The 17,127-nt window shown below is 40.6% G+C and overlaps 1 long non-coding RNA gene across 1 annotated transcript; it reads left to right on the top strand.

The window, feature by feature from the left end:
• The first annotated feature begins 1,096 nt into the window (after positions 1–1,096).
• Positions 1,097–12,578, top strand: LOC137164553 (uncharacterized). The gene is made up of 4 exons (XR_010923102.1): positions 1,097–1,234; positions 10,451–10,508; positions 11,192–11,256; positions 12,415–12,578. It is a non-coding gene; the product is annotated as an uncharacterized lncRNA (long non-coding RNA).
• The last annotated feature ends 4,549 nt before the right edge of the window (positions 12,579–17,127 follow it).

Raw genomic sequence — 17,127 nt, 5'->3', positions numbered from 1 at the left:
CTTTGGCTTCAATGGAGCTATGTTAATCTACATCAACTAAGGATCTGTCCCATTATCTTTAATTCTGCAGGAACTTGAGGGGGCAATACAGGGATTTTCAGGAAACAGGGATTTGACTTGATTCATCTTGTTTTGCCTGCCAGCAATGGAAAAACATTTTGCTTTCTTTATAATACACTTGCTGTGCATTAGACTTGATGTACAGGCACTCAGGGTCCATGAAGTCAGTTGCAAAAATAGAGAGGGAAGAGGATTTACTGTGCCTGTGATACAACATGAAATGAGACAAGGGACACAAGACTTTGAGGGTCTGAGTAAAAGGAGGTTGGGGGTTCATAACAAATCATCGACTGGCACAGAAAGCTTAGAAAGGCAAACTATATAATAAAGTGTCAAATCCAGTCCTATGTGGCATTTAAACGTGTAAGAATGGGAGTGAACATTCCTCAGGAGGCAGCACAAATGGAAAAGAGCCATGTTTAGCTCTAACATACCACATTCTATCAGCACAAGAAAAGGTAAGGTGGAGATATGTCATGTCAGTAACCTTGTTATAATTGAGGCCAATGTGGTTTGCTGAGACCCATAAGCTACAGTAGACACACTTTAAAAGATCTCACTGATTTTACAGATACCTGATTCTAACATATTTCCCATTTTAAGAATGTGAAGTACCTTTGTAACTGGTAGAAGCTTTTTAGTGCAGCTGCTATTGTCTGAGTCAATTCCTCAGCTGATATAAATCAACTTAGTGGCACTGTCTTCATTGGAGCTAGGCTGATTTATGTCAGCTGGGAATCTGGCCCAATGGGTATACACTTTTTGCCTCAAGTAAACAAGGTTATTAATTATTTCCCACATATAAACATTCACATTTTAAGTTATTTCACTTTGACTGTGTTTGGGACTCTTTTTGATCACTCCATATGGATATTGTAGGAAACTAGTTCATTGGCAGAAATATTAATGGAAACAACAAATACTAAAAGAATAGTGGAAACTATTGATGTAATACAAATTTTTATTTGTATGCAGGAGTATTCACAACAGAAACTGGGGTCTGAGTTTTCTCATCCATTCAGGGAAGAGATATGAACAATGTGACCTACTTGTGAAATGAATACTAACTTCAAATTAGGAATTTCAAATATCAAGTGCAATGAGTTGATCGGGCGCAACCTATAGACTAAAATTATTTGAGCAATTTCAACAGAGGAATTAATTTGCCAAAATTGTAAGTACATGCAGAGAATTCATGAACAGAAAAAAAATGCCAAATGATTTATTTACTGTGAGCTATTTACCTAATTCTGCTTTTTTTCAAGATGCTAAAGCTAGAAGATAGGAACTATGAAACTGAGTTATTTATTCCCCCTTCAATGCAAGAAGGAGGAATCAGGCCTAACATAATGTATTTGCTATATATATAAAGTACTGCCTGCTTGGCAGCCACTGTCTGTTGAAGATGGGTGATCAAAAGAATATTACGTTATTTGTCAGATTATGTCACTTGCTATACATTCATGAAATTATACAGTGCTAAAATTTTTCATATAAAGGAAAAAATGGCAAGTTCTAGCTATTCATCAATGTTGTGAAAAAGGGCAATGAGTCTGCAGCACTTCAGAGGCTTTTTGCTATGGAAATATACAGCAAAAAGCAGTTGTCAAATGTTCTTGAGATAAGTGATTAATCTTGATGCATATTATTGATAAGGATATGTGCAAACAAATAACATCAGAAAATGAACAACATCAGGCAGAGATTGTCAAGCGAACAAAGAGGAAAAATATTGGATGAAAATGGTTGAGCAGGAGAGATGCAAACGAAGCTGAACAACGTTAGGTGACAATTAAGTGGACATGAACAAATGAAGATGAATGCCGAGGGATGATGAATGCTGAATGGGTAAAAAGGCAAGTGAAGATCAACAATGCCAGATTAAGTTTATCGAGTAGCTAAGAAATGAGTAAACTTTTTCTTTCTAAGAAAAGTTGAGACACAAAACTGTTGCTTGGGACTTTTTTTATTTTATTTAAGGAAATAGTGCTACATGGGGCTTATGTTCTTGGCCACAAAATGACTATCCTCCAAAGCTGGTGCTGCTCGGAAGCTAACAGACAAAGCAAGTGTTTAGTTTTTCAGCATGTTTCATTTGCAAAGGGTGCAGGGAAAGTTGAAGAAGTGGAACTTTATTATAGCCTGTGGACTGCTCTGTCCATGTGGCTCCATTGCTTCCAGTCCAACTCCCCATGTTCCCTGTTCCACTGGTGTCCTATCAATAACAGCCCCTCCAGGGAACATGCAGCCTCTGACTCCAGTTCCACTGATGATGATACATCTTCCCTATTTCCCAAACAGTTTAATATAAATATTAAAACCAAATAGTTGGTGCACAGATCCCCAACCTGTGTCCCTTCAGCACAGGTGCTAACATATAGCCAGCTTGGAGTCTCATCTTTACTACAAACTTAGCTGGTTACATAGTCTTTGAGATAATTCAATCTTTTCAGCAGGCAACCAAGAGTGACATCTCTTTTCTCCCTGTTGCCTGTCTTGGAGTCTAGAAAACTCTTTTTCTGAAATATCGTATCTTCCTGGGGTTGGCCTCTGGATGGTTCTCTGTTTCTTATGATCTCTGTAGGCTTTTCCTGGGTGTTATCTTTTGGCTCATAAATGCCTCTTGTTTCTTCACATCACTTGTCACCTTGGGTGCCACTGAACCTCTCACAACTCCTTTAGTCCTTTTCTTCTGGTGTCTCTGTATTGACTGGATCCTCACAAGCGTGCCTCTCTCTTCAGGGCTGGTAGGTCTGTGCCTGATCCGTCATACTCTACTGCCTGCTTTCTCTGATTGATTGTTGGCCATCTCCTCTTGGCAGTACCTCCATCCTTCTGGTTGCAGCCGGTCTCCCTTCATTGGTAGAAGGGTTATGGTCTTTTTTTCTCATTAGTGGCTGTGCTGGACTGTTTGGGCACCATTGTGATGGGTGTTCCTGGGTGCCAAAATGCCAACAAGGGGACTGAACCAGAAAAAACAGCCTTGTGTAACACTTAGCTGTTTTCACAGATGAATCCACCTGACTATTACTTTGTGGGTATACTGGGGAGGAGGTCTGGGGGCAAACTCCCATTTGCATGCAAATTCCTCCAATTCTTCCAGATCACAGAGGGGATCTGTTGTCAGGGAATACAGGGTCTGGAATGCTATAGTTTGCAAAATGGGCTTTGTTTCTTGCATCAGACAGGGGACTGACCTGCCAAAAATTTGAATACTAGTTCACTGTAATCAAGTGCTGTTCCTCATTGAGGGTAAATAAGTCCATCCCACCCCTTCAGGTGAGCCACTGATGTTGTAACAGGGGCTACATCTGCATTGCACACCTTTTACAGTGGCGTGTAGGGTATGTGTAGCTACACATCACATTGAAAAGCAGGCTGCATCTACACTGTGGTGTGTAGCTACACGTGTCAGTGACAGGCTTTGGCAAGAGGGAGGTAGCAAGAAAAGGCTACAGTAGTGGCAACATCTCCCCTACGAGGGCCCTTCACTGACACATGGCTTTCTCTGCTTTCTTCCCCCTGTCAGAGTCTTTCCCTGTGGCAAGGAAAGACTTCAGCAATGGGGAAATAGCTGCAGGACACCACACTACTAAAAACAGCACTGAAGATGAGTGAGGAACTGCTCGAGAAAATAGAGAGCCACAAGGTTCACACCACAAGGTTCAGGTGGGTCTTTCTCTACTGCAGTGTTTCTCAATTAAATTTGGCCACGGAACCCTTTTGAACTCGATAAATATTTGTGGAACCCCCCCAAACTCTTAACAGTATTTTTACATATGGGGCCAAAAAAAATGTCAAAATAAGCAAATTATATACAAACAACTAGGTCAGCATTTCTCAATTAAATTACACTTACACTCCATACCCTCCGCCTAAAAATCCGGGACATCTTCCCTTTTTTGGCGGCGCAGAGACCAGCTACTCTCGGCGGCGCGGAGAACAGCTCCTCGCAGAACCCTAACAGTATTCCCGCGGAACACCAATTGAGAAACACTGGTCTACTGGCATAAACAGTACCTCACCGTCTACACTGCTATTTATCCATGTGTTGGGGGGTGCACATTGCATGTACTCTACACCTGCCAAAAGGAGCATGCAGCATAGAGTTATTTGGAGTCTTGTTCTGCTGGCATTTATCACACAACTGCCAGATGCCATAGCCTTCTCTCCAGAATTGGAGTTGTGTGTTCATCTGAGGCCAATAAACACACTTTTGAGCCCATCTAAGATGTCTGTCAATGCCAATGAGACATGTATTCTTTGCATGACATCCTTATGTAATGAGGCAAAGGATAACAGCTCTCTGTCTTCAAAATATGATTCCATCCTGCACACTCAACTCATCTTTCATTTGAAAATATTGTTTTGCTCCTGCCAGCATTTGGCTTTGTTTTCTGGCCTTCCTTTTAGTATCACTCTTTTGGCTGGCTGTACTTGGATGTCCCTTTTGTCACGCTGGCTGGATTGGGGGGGTGGGGGGGACATTTATTATATTATTTAATATCAATATGTCAAAATCATAATAATTCATGTGAGATATGCCATGTCAGGTACCGTTAGAAAGGCTATAATGTGCTAAGTAAAAGGATAATGATTATGTTCATGTGTTATGTGTGTAATGGAAGTTATGGATATGTTTGTATCCGTATTTCATGTTGTGCTGTGTTTCTGGGTGACACCCCAGACAGGATGGCTGCAGCACTAGCCTGCTTAATGGCCAATTAAGGAAATTTAGAGGTACAACGGGCCCCGGGGGAGAAGTCAGGGATATACCTGATGAGTCACCAGTCACTCGTGTGACCCTAGACTCCATCTTATTCCTGTAAATTTCCACAAGCAGCATGGCAAAGGCCAAGGGACATAAAAGGTAGCTGCACCACATCCATTTTGTCTTCGGTCTTTAGCCTACCTCTGGATCAGCTCATCTACAACTGAACTGAAGCTGTGAAATAAAGGACTGAGACCCATCCAGGTACTGGATGTATACCTGAGGGACTATACAGGACTGCAAACTCCACAATTCTACTAGAAATCTGATACATATATGGACTTTCAAATCAATTGCATGTGTCTGATTGCTTTAATCCTTTAACATTTCTCTTATAGTTTGTTTCTTTCTTTTTATAATAAACCGTTAGTTTTAGTTACTAAAGGATTGGCTGGCAGCATGGTATTTTGGGTAAGATCTAAACTTATATTGATCTGGTACTGTGGCTGACCCTTTGATCCATGACTTATCTGACCATATTTTCCAAGAGGGGTCTGTGATGCTTACCATTCACCACTACAAATTTCAGTTGATACCATCCGTTATATTTTGGGTTAGTTACTCTGGGGTCATACTGAGTGCAAAATAGATATAAAACGCTACCATTCTGATCTGAAAGCCATCAGCACAATTTTACCTAGTGCACAGGCAATGGTGAGTTGGGCACTTAGATGTTCCATATTTGGAAAGGTAGTTCTTGAGTGTCTGTTCTCAGATCCCTTTCTCAACCCTCTACCTAAGTGTCAGTCACTTACATGTGAGAATTTTCCATCAGACTTTCACTCCTTGATGACTCAGTTTTCATTTAGTTTTACAAGGATGTGTAGCTCCCCTCTATATTCTCCATTTAGAAGCAACAGGACCAGTTGCTGAGTATGATTCACTCATCAGTACGAGGCTAGTACTTTTCCATGAGGTCAGCCCACTAAGTTTACTTTATAGATGTTGTTGGAAACAAGCAAAAGGGGAGGGAGGAGTCTTGACAAGAAGATTCTCTGTTCCTACTCTGATTTATAGATTACATAGTAGAGGGGGACCTGAAGCAAAACTCTAGACCAAAGCACTCAAGTTCTGTGTGGTGTGGGCCCAGCTCCCATCCAGTATTAGCCTACGGTCCTGGTAACAGAGAACTGGTTTGACAGTCCAAAAGAATGCCTGCTTCATGAAAATGGTGTGTTAAGTATATAGGGGCAACTGTTGCAGTTTCTTTTCTATGACTGAGGACAGAAGAATGGTCATTCACATATGGAGAAATCAGAACTCTTTTTAAGTATAAAGTGATTTCTTTCCCCCTCCTTTTCATACCAGGAAAAGGGCCAAATCTTAGTTTCCCTCACCAAAGCTATGTATAGGGCTGCAGGGTGTGCGAGACAAGATCCTGTCTTTTCTATAGTATGGAGCACTTCAGAGTGCACTGCAATATTGCAGTGTTCTTTGGGGCACTGGGAATGAGCATGCACCTATCTTTCTTTATGCAGCCTGTCTCTTCTGGCTTAGCAGTGCTGTGCCAGTTCTTATGCTTTTCAAGCCCTGTGTGGTGGGGAGAGCAAATTGTGGGGTGGGGAGCATTGGGTCAGGATTTAGCTCTAGAGCTCCTGAAATCTGATTCTTAGAAAGGAATTTTCTTTTGGGACTCTGAATTGATGTGGAAGGGCTCTTTTATAAATTACCTTTTACATCTGTTGACTGGAAACTATTTTTCTTCCATGTTATGCCTGCTGGGGTTGTTACAGTGACATTATTGAGTGCTGAAATTTTGTTACATATTTGGCTCCGTGTTGGTGCATTCTGTATCTAATCTACACTGGCAGAGTTTGGGGTTTGTGCCCCTCTAATGGCTGGACCGCATAAAAGGTTCGAGTCTGCTGCTGCCTCCAAACTGAAGGTCCTATTTACTTACTCAGCCTAGAGATGTTCATGCTTTTATATCCAGAGTTTCCCAGGTTCAGTCCTTGCAGATGTGACATTCTAAATAATAAGGGAAAAAGTTTGTCACTATGGCACTGTCACTGTCTGGGGTGCAGTTCAGATCAATAAGCGGTTGTGTCTCCACTTGTATTGTAACACTGAGTTCCCCAAAAGGCTTTTTGCTACTGCGGCTCCCTGCCTGGGACACAGATACAGCCAGCATGCATTCTATGTTCTGTATGCTATACAGTTCCGATTCAACCACTTTGAATCCAACAACCTGATAGACACACTCTTATCTTTACCAGACTTGGTTAATGTTAGCAGATGAACCCAGTACACCCCCCAGTCCCAAATTTTCCCAAACCCATGTGCTATGCAACGTCCAGCCCTCTCCTGAAACATTCAGAGGAATAATCAGGTCCACTTGCTCCTCTAAAAAGACAAAATGCATATCTTATTACTTTAACTGGAGTTAATTAATACTTCAATTCAAACACAGCACTGTTGGTTTAGATTAAAAGTAAAACAAGTTATTTAACCAAAGAAGATAAGATTGTAAGTGAGTTCAAGTCTGAGGGGCAAAAGTGGGTGCAAACAAATAAAAATGAAACATGTTACTAAAACTTAACCTAGCAAGATATAGTCTGTTTAAATTTGAGTTTTCTCACCCAATCATCCAGTAAGATGTCTGACCTCCTCTTTGGTCAGGATCTCCTCCAGAAGCCTGGAGTGCTTTATTTTGTCTGCCTTGGTCAAAGAGATTTTTGCGAAAGCAAGTTTTTTGGTTATATTCAGTTATCAGAGACTTCAACTCCTCCTTGGTTGAAGAACTCATCTTTCTCAGCTTGCAAGAGCTCTAGCCCCTTGCGTCTATCTAGTGATGGATGCCAATGGCTTTCTATCTCTGCTTATATCTTCCAAAGTTCAATACCTTGTTTCAAGAAGCAGGATGACCTCATGGTGTTCTTCCCTTCCTGTGGTCTTCCCATCCCCCTGCTGATTTGTATGTAAATAGGGCTTCAATTGTTTCTTGTCACACCTGGATTAATTCCTTTGGAGACAGGTAGATGGGTGTGATGTTCCCTCCCTCTTGTTTGGGTAAAACCAGTTTCTCCCTTTAATTTGGTCACAGACTGTGAAGTATGCTATCACTTAGTATCCATAATTCCTTGTGTAGTGTTGATACATATGTTTCATGATGATATTAATCACCAGTGGGACAGAGGTTTTCATAAAACCCTCACTTGATACACTTTTATAATAAAGTAATATTGCATACCATCAGTTGATTCAATTGCTTATCACTTGAGGTTCAGCCTCTCCTGTCTTTATAGGTCAGTAAACCTTTGCAATGTATTCTTCGAAAAATAAAACTCAGCCCAAACATCTCTATCCTGCTGGGGTACAGACACCAAGCTATCTCCTCCCAAATTCATTAGCTTGATAGCTTTGTTTACCAAATATGTAAATGGGCCTTCATTGTCTCTACCTGATAACCAGGATGGTCAGAGAAGCAAACATATTATTTTGCCTAGGGCAGACATGTTGACCAAATCCCCCCTGAATACATTTTATTCATAATTTCAACTTATATCCATAACCTTTAATACACACCCCATACATACATCACACAAGAACACTAATGATCAGTGAGTTATTAGTTTTCCAGTGATATATTACATACAGATCATGGCATCAGTGAATTGTAATATGCTTAATTAGTAAGGCCAGATCAAACTCATTACCTGATACCAGTGAGTACTTTGCCCTCTGGCACTGGGATGCTTTTAGGGTCACACTTTCCCCCCTTACAAAGCTGCAGGAGGATTAGCTGTTGGCTGACCCAGATGCAGCAGGTCAGAGCCCTCTTTCCCCAACAGAACATCTGCTACCATGTTTTCTTTACCCTTTATTTATACAATTTTCATAGCATATTCTTGGAAAATCATGCTCCATCATAGTAGTTTGGAACTGGAGCCCTTAGTTCTATGGAACCATACAAAGGGATAGGGATCAGTCAAGACCCAGAATTTCTTGTTAAAGGGAGAGGATCTGAGCTGCTTAATTGCCCACACTATGGCATAGCATTCTCTCTCTGTGACAGAATAACTCTGTTCAGTGGGTGTCAGTTTCTTGCTTAAGAAACCAATGGGGTGATAGAAGAAAGTGATGGTTTCTTGTTACTCTCCCCTGCCTGCACTGGTATAGCACCTTAAACAATGTCTGACTGGGATCCTCTCAGGATCACAGGCACACAAAGAATTGTTTTCCATTCCATTTTATTCATATCCATGTTTGCTACAAAATCGCTCACCATTGATCAAGTTGTTAATACGAAAGACAGCCTTTTCTAATCCCTGCCACACAAACTGTTCACCTGTGGCCAGTGAGGTCTTGGGAAAGTAAAGCTTTCATTCCTGCATTCTCTAAAGTTTATAGGTCCAGCTGTGTCCTTGTCTGTTTCCATCTCTGTTAGAACATGGATGAGTATATATCCTGAAAAGAGGGTGTTGGGGTTCTTCTGTAGATCCATCCATTTAGTAAGCATTTAGGCCATTCAGCAAGATGGTGATTGATTTTCCTCTCTCACTGTGGGTGGGGTAGCTCATTAACGCCACTCTGGATGTAAAGGAATTGAAGTTGCTCTTTGGGCAGAGTTTTGTTCTTCACTTCAGTAGAGCCAGGATTTCACCCCACGCGGTCTCTCCAAGAAAATTCTAGGAACAGCCACGTATAGGGAGTGTGACATCTTGAGTCTCAAGCCCAGGCCTGGAAGTCCCCAGAAAGCTGCTGCATGCTGGCCTTCACCCTCCTGATACCTGGTGGGCTGAAGAGCTTGCAGGACTATAGACTCAGCCAAGGCACCACCCAGGGGAGACCTGATTGTAGAATCACCCAGCACTGATTGGTCCAACCACGCTATTTCAGCCAGAAGGAGTCACAGGAAGTTTGTCTGAGTAACAAGGTGATTTCCTGTTGTGGCTGTACTGGATCCTGAACCCAAACCACTTCCTGCTCTGCTCCTGCCTCACACCTGACTTCATTCCTGTTTCCACCATACTTCTTCTTTATGTAGCTTGCGTAGCTCCTGTCAACTGCTGCTGAATTTGCTGGTCAGTGTAGACCAGGCCAATGAGTTGTAGGCCCCAATTCAGCATGTATTTCAGCACATGTTTAAGTGCTCTGCCGAACAAGGATTTTACTTCTCAAATAGCCCCAATGATTCCAGTGCAATTGTCCAAGAAATAAGGTACCAGTCAAAGTGAGCAGGGGATCAGTATTTGGTCCTGTATGTTTATGAATTGTGAGACTTCTTATTCCCAACAAGGTCAGTGGGATTACTTATGCAAATAATTTTTCACCAGTGACACTAAAGGGTTCATAATTTGGCCTTGCATTATAAAGATAACTTTCTTTTTCTTCTGTATGAATTATTTTGTTTGTTAGGAAATTAAAAAGAATATTAGATGTTCTTTTAAAGGATCTTTTTGGCAATGGAAAAATAATTTTAAAATGTGAAGCAATATAGAAATACAAACATTTCAGGAGATAATTATACATTTTATGAGTGTTATGCTACATTTTATAGGAAAGAAATAACAAGACTTTAAGAGTCTACAATATTTTTAGCCTAGTTCCTGTGCACCCACTTGCAAAATACAGAATTAAATTGTCTGTCTGTTTCTGTTTTGTTTTCTCTGGATGAAGTTTCTCTTCAGACAATGTCCCTGGCAAGCCCCTGGCCATCAACACCTGTTTAAAGGAGGTGAGGTTTTATCAATTATCACTTCACATGTCAGCACATAAACAAAAGAAATGGAGATGAAATTTAAATGCCAATCCCCCCCACCCGCCCCCCCATCACTTCCATCAGGGGAAAAATGCTTTGAAAAAAACAGTATTTTCCAAATTAAACAGCTCAGAATGCAGCATGAGAAATAGAGAATCATTATTCATACTTTGTAGTGAATTCTTTGTATAAAAATGAATGGAGAGTTCTGCTTGTTTGGAAACCCACATGATGCTTCCTCAGATGCAAAGAATGGCAGAAGTCAATATAGAAGATGCAGAAACTATCTGTGTGTTTGGGTGTGTGTGTGTGTGTAAACATTTAAACACAAAAACATATATATACCTTCAAGTTAATTCACTTTCCCTCGTTGTAATCACAGCAGGAATGCCAGCCAGTGCTGATTGATTCAGCAAGGGAGTCTGAGGAAAAAGAGCTGAAAGTCTGCATGCAAGCAGGGCTCTTGGTGCTACAGACTATAGCGAATAAAGGATCCTTTCCTAATTATAGTTCCTTCACACATTTCTGAAGTATAGAGCCTGGTGTGATGGTGTAGGATTCTAAAAATGAGCTCCCTTCTTTAAGCAGCAAAACAATGATTGTGATGTACTGTGTCTTGAGACTTCAAATACAATATGTCATTTTCCTTTTACCTGCAGTTTGATAGCATCTGGAGTTAACGAGCGGTATACAATGTTACACGATGGCTGACAGCACCCAATAGGTCCAGTAAAATTCCATTTTTTCTTGTAGTTTCTTAGATGTTCTGATCCTATTGCAAGTATATTGATGATAAAATCAGAATAGGTAGTTTGGATTTGGTCCTTCTGTCCCCCATTTCCCGCCCCTCCCCCCCCAATCATATCTTGTTTTTCTGTTCTACTTAGCACTGGAATGATAGTACCACGTGAACAGTATTACTGGAGATTTGTGTTTTCTGTTTATGCACAAACATATGGGTATCAGTAGCGGCAATGTAAACTGTGGAATAGTGCTCCACTGCTACACCCAAGCCCTGAGCTGGAGGGACAGCTTGTAAGGAGCAAGAAGTCTTCATGCTCATTAAATCTTTGGCCTCGGTGTTGAAATCGCCAAGAAAGGCAGGCAATTTGGGTTGTTTTGTTTTGTGTGATGTGTATGTCTGAAGAATCTGAGACTAACAAGGACCTGATACTACAATCCTTACTCAGGCAAAACTCTCATTAACTGAGAAGTCAGGTCCCTAATCATTATCCTCAAACCTTTCCCCTTTTGCTTTGCTATTTGCTGTTTCTCTTCAGTTTCTGGTTTCAAAACTGAATTATGTACAGGCCTGCTCATTTTTGGAGACTAAAATTCCTTGCCATTGAAATAGAGGGAAGCTGTTTGTCTTGCTTTTCTCCTGCTGATGTGCCACTGCACAGCAGCTCTTGTTCCATATTGTTGACACTATGCAAAAAATAAATATCTCAATTTAGCAAAAAAACAAAATTAGAAACGGGGGGAAAAAACAAATTCTTTTCTCTTTCTTGCTATCTGCTTATTACCTCATGTCCATGTCTACCAAACCCTGTAGGATATAGTTCTTGAGGTGGCAGCTAACAACATGTGGGGATTGCTGTGGGACTGCAATTTTCATTTGACTCACCTTTGATTCCAAAAGCTATTTGTGTGTTCTTATCTATTAAAAATAAGTCTACACAAAGATCTGTAGGCCAGCCTCTATATGTGAGTTAGACAAGAAAGGTTTTCCTGGTGTGTATTTTTCTCAGAGCATGTGCAAATCAATGTAGTGCCCTTGGAATCAGACATGTCCCTAATGTAGCTCTTTTATAAACTTGTAAATTGGAAGGAAGCACTATATTTTTTTTCTATATGCTAGAATTGTGTCTTGGTTTTACAGATCGTAACGAGGGGTCTCAATAATGATGCTAGATGAAGGCTTCTGGTTATTCTTTCTTCATTCCTTACGAAATGGAAATCCTAGAAAACTCAGCACCTCCTGTGAACCTGTGGTGCTAGAAATTAAATAAAACAATGTTCCTAATATTGGTCATAGTGTCTAAGGCTGGAAGGGCCCACCAGACCATCCAGTCTGACCTCCTGCATGCCACAGGCCACCAGCACCCACAGAGTAAACATTAGACCAAAGTACAACATCCCACAGGAGGGACTGAAGTGCGCCAGTGCATGATGCCCTGCAAGGGCGGGGACATGATTAAGTGAGATATACCCAGATCATTCCAGCGGGATTTTAGAGGAAGATGAAAACTCGACAAGATCCATGAAAATCTGACCTGGGGAAATTCCTTCCCAGCCCTATATATGGCACTAATAAAGACCCTGAGCAGGTGAACAAGAACCAATCAGCTAAGCCTGATTAATCAGCTATTAAAGCTGAGCAAAAACTGAAAACTGTTTCCTGGGACTATATGAATGAATTCTCACTGTCTCAAAAATCCCTCAGATCAAGAGGCAGTCTCTGTGCAGTGCTGTGGTCGCTCATTGCAACAAGAACTAACTTTGGTTTCCCTGGGGTTAATCGTTAATGCTGCAAAAATAAAGCCTTTATGCCATTCTTTCCATTCACAGGGTTAGAGTTCTGAATTCATTTTATGTGATTATTTGCAGCTGAAAACTAATGTCATGCCCATCCAATTAGGAAACCTAAGTGATACCATGTTACCAAATACAACTACCCAACACATCCTGGATTTCAAATGCACAGCTATAAAATAAAGGGAGTTTACAAAAAAAAAAAAAAAAAATCTATTAATAACAAATATGAAATCCATTTGGAAAAAAAAGTCCATTTGTAACTATTCTCTGAAAAGAAATTTAAATCAAAGAAAATAAATTATTCTATTATTCTTTATGCATTGTTCACAGGACAATGGATGGTAGGATTGTGGCTCAGAAGATAGGTCCAATAGTCAAACATTGATGACATAATGGGATGTCTATACTACATGCTTTGAGCACAAATCAACACAGCTGTATACAATGGGCATTGTAGGGCCAAAATGACAATTTGAGCACCTGTATCCAGGATTCGGATCACCTGTTTAGGTGTTCACATTTGAAAATTGATCTCAGGTCCTGATACTCTGCTGGTGTAAATCAGCATTCAGTGGAGCTATACCAATTTATAGTAGTTGAGGATTTGGCCCCATATATATATATGGAAATAAAGAGGGGGATGTACTGTTTGCAAAAGTCCCTCCATATGCTGGCGCGATGATCATCAACCTCCTATATTTTAGATGTATCAATTTTCTCCCACCCTTCCCTTGCCAGGGTGCCTGGCATTGATGTGTACTATCTCTAGAGTTGTACTAGTACTGCTCTATCATTTGATTGGGGAACAATAGTATAAGGGCTGATAACAAACATAGGTCTCCTATGACAGCAAAATTCCCTGCTGCAAAGACAAGCTTCTGACAGGTTTTTTTCCCCAGTAAGTGACTTTTTTTCCCATTTCAGAACATGTGATGGAACTGACAATATTTATCCCACTGCCATTTGTTTCTAAGGACGTGTACCTGAAGTCTGTGATTTATGGTCTCCTGACAGATGAAAAATATATCAAATCTATTTTTGTACCTCTACAATTATTATTTGTATCTGAAGGCTGGTTTTTTTTAAAGTGTAGTCAGACAATGTCTGGATATTTCTTGGAGCATATTGCCATGGAATCTGAGTGCCTCACAAACATTAATGAATTTAGTCTTGTAGTGCCCTTCGGAATCAGGAAAGTATTTTCACTCCCATTTTACAGTGAAAGGTAAGGCAAAGGAGGCCAGATTCTGGCTCGCAATTACTGCCACCTTACTTCACAAGTAGTCCTTTTGGGTGAAATTCACACCCCTCTCCGGCACCTTTGCATATGATAAAAGGGCCAAAGCAGCATAAATGGGCTCTATAAGCCCCTGATCTGGACTGGGAAGAATTCCCCTGGTGCAGGAACTGAGCAGGACAGACTCACACTGTCCTTCTGAGGAGCCCTTTGCAAGCCATGGTATAGGGTATACATGGTACATTGGGGGAGGAGGGGCTGAGTGCAAGGCAGTGTGAGTCAGGGACAGAGCTACAGTGCTGCTGTAATTTAGATGGGATTTCTAAATTATGCCGGGGGGGGCCTCTTCAGCTCCTGGAGTGGCCCACAATTAGGAGAGCACAAAGGCTGCTTAAAGCTACTTCATCACAATTCTCCTGGGCTGTGGATTCTGTGTGTGCAGTCCCCTTGAGACGTACAGCACAGAATTTCATCAATTGACTTTAGTGGAGTGAGATACTATTCAACATGAGTAAACTTATCAAAATCTGACCCAGAAAGGTAAGTAACTTTCCAAACTCACACAGTTAGTCTGTGACCAAATTTGAAATTGAACCAAAATCTCTGAGTTCTAGTTCAGAGCCTTAACCATAGGATCATTCTTCTCCCCTCTTCGGTTCTCCTCTGTTTCCTTTCAGCAAGACAAATCTTTGCATAAAATATTGAACAAATCCCTGGACAGATGGCCAGTCACAATGAGACAAGTTATGTAACATATTTTGTGGGGTTATTTTTCATTTTGCTAACTGACCTTCCTTTGTTCGTTTTAATCACTTTTCTACCTTGCACTTGGCTGACGTGACATCTCCTTCCTTTTTAATAAGGAAAGAAAGAAAACTCCTCCATCAAGAAATATTGCACAAGCTTGCTTCTTAATGTTTCATAAAACAAGGAGTAAAGTGGGAGGGGAATCAATGCTACCCTACCAAATCCCTGCAAGACACTGAGTGCCTAATTCCCAGGGAATCAACACTCTGATACACCGTGCCACCGCGGATTAGCAGTTAATTCCAAGTCTGGATCTCTTAAATTACATTGCAACATACTTCTAATATTTACTATCACAAGATTCTGTGCACTTATATTTGCTGATAGTAGATTTTCTAGCTTCATTTCCTCTAGTACAAATTCTTATTAACATCTTTCCTTAATAAGTTCTTGTTTAGTTGCTGATAGAAATGTTACACTTATTTGGACTTTTAAGAATTCAAAAATGATTGTGCTTGCTTCTCACAGATTAAATGACCTGCTGATTACTGATGAAAGAGGAAGGGCCAGTTCATTCATCACATTAATTAATTTCATTACTCCATCAAGACTTCTTGTACCAGGATATTTGAGGGCAAAATATAAAACCTGAGATGAAAATACTTGCTGAAATTGTAATACTGTAGTAATTAATAGAAGCCTCACCTTTCAAATATAAAAAAGATTATTTATTTACTTTATTTATTATTATAATTTTATTATACAAATATTACTAGGCTGAAAAAAGTACAGATCTGTAGATTGGTCAGAAGGTTAACTGTGAATGCTATGGAAATTTTAGTAAATATTTAATTGGCTAATTATTTGTGAATAAATTTTAATGTTATTTGAGCAGCTCTACAACTTTTTTTATAGGAGAAAAATGGAAATTTAAGAGCCTGATCCAACTTCCATTTAAGTCAATGCAAAAACTTCTATGAAAGTCAATGGGTGTTGGATTTAATGAAGGAAGACAGCAACAGAGAGAGATAGGAGTTAGACTTGCAGTCTTGGCTAGGTACCATGACTTTGAAATAATGAGAGGGCTGACTTGATGATTTAGGCCAGGTTTACTTGAAGTTGTAAACCTTGCTTCACTGGCTGCTAACATAGGGTTTACAGTTGCCTTGAATCACCAGAGTAGCACATATTAGCTAGAACATAGTGGCGAACATAGCCCTTCACTTTGTGCAACATGGATGGACCACCACAAAAGATGCTCTGGCTATTGAGAGCTAAACTGTGTGAATTACAATCTGGGGCAGCGCAGAATGGCGTTGTTCAGAGAGGCGCATGTGCTGCATCCTCCTCAAGGGTGGAACTCTAATGGAGCCCCTCCAGTCCATCCTCAAGTGGGGCTGTGCCTTATGCTTCATTTGAGCCCTTTGGCTAGTGTCAGTAGATTAAGTACTCGGTAACACTGTACAGAAGACTCATCTATGTGGTGCAGCAAAGCGCACTAGTGGGGTGAGATTTGTAGAGTGCTCTAATGGGTTGCTCTCTAACTGCCCCATGCTCTAAAAGGTACCTAATGTTAATATAGTCCAAACAGTCCCTAAGGTACAGAAGCAGGGTTTTATTTTTGACTGGTGCTTACATTCACCTTCATCTCATGGGTCTTTTCTCATCTTTAGATAATGATTGTAACATCAGAAGTGTTCTTCCACTTTTACTTGTACTATGTTTCCATACTCTCCATGGGCTAGAGTGCTCATTTTTCTACTTCTCCTTATTTCCACTGTCTTCACTGCGTTACAGATCGATGTGTTCTCAAGAACTTGCCCAGGTTGTAAATCTGAAGGAAGAGCACTTTTCCTGAAATGTACCATTCAGTGGAAAAGCTAGCATATGATCTGTATCACTTTGTGTGCGGTGCTTAGAATCTCTGGCATTGCAAGCTAATGCAGTCACGCTCTCAGAATGAGGAGCGCTTCCTGGGAGCCAATGACGGGCTGTTACTACAAGCTAGTACTACAAAGCGTACAAAATCATATGCTTACTGATGGATTTCAGATTAGCTAGGGAGATGTGTGT

The sequence above is a fragment of the Emydura macquarii genome, unplaced genomic scaffold, assembly GCF_026122565.2.
Source record: "Emydura macquarii macquarii isolate MOO-44397 ecotype Brisbane River unplaced genomic scaffold, CSIRO-AGI_Emac_v2 contig_2676, whole genome shotgun sequence".
NCBI classification, from domain to species: domain Eukaryota; kingdom Metazoa; phylum Chordata; order Testudines; family Chelidae; genus Emydura; species Emydura macquarii.
The sequence above is the reverse complement of the archived record's forward strand: the minus strand, read 5'-3'. Positions and strand labels throughout refer to the sequence as shown.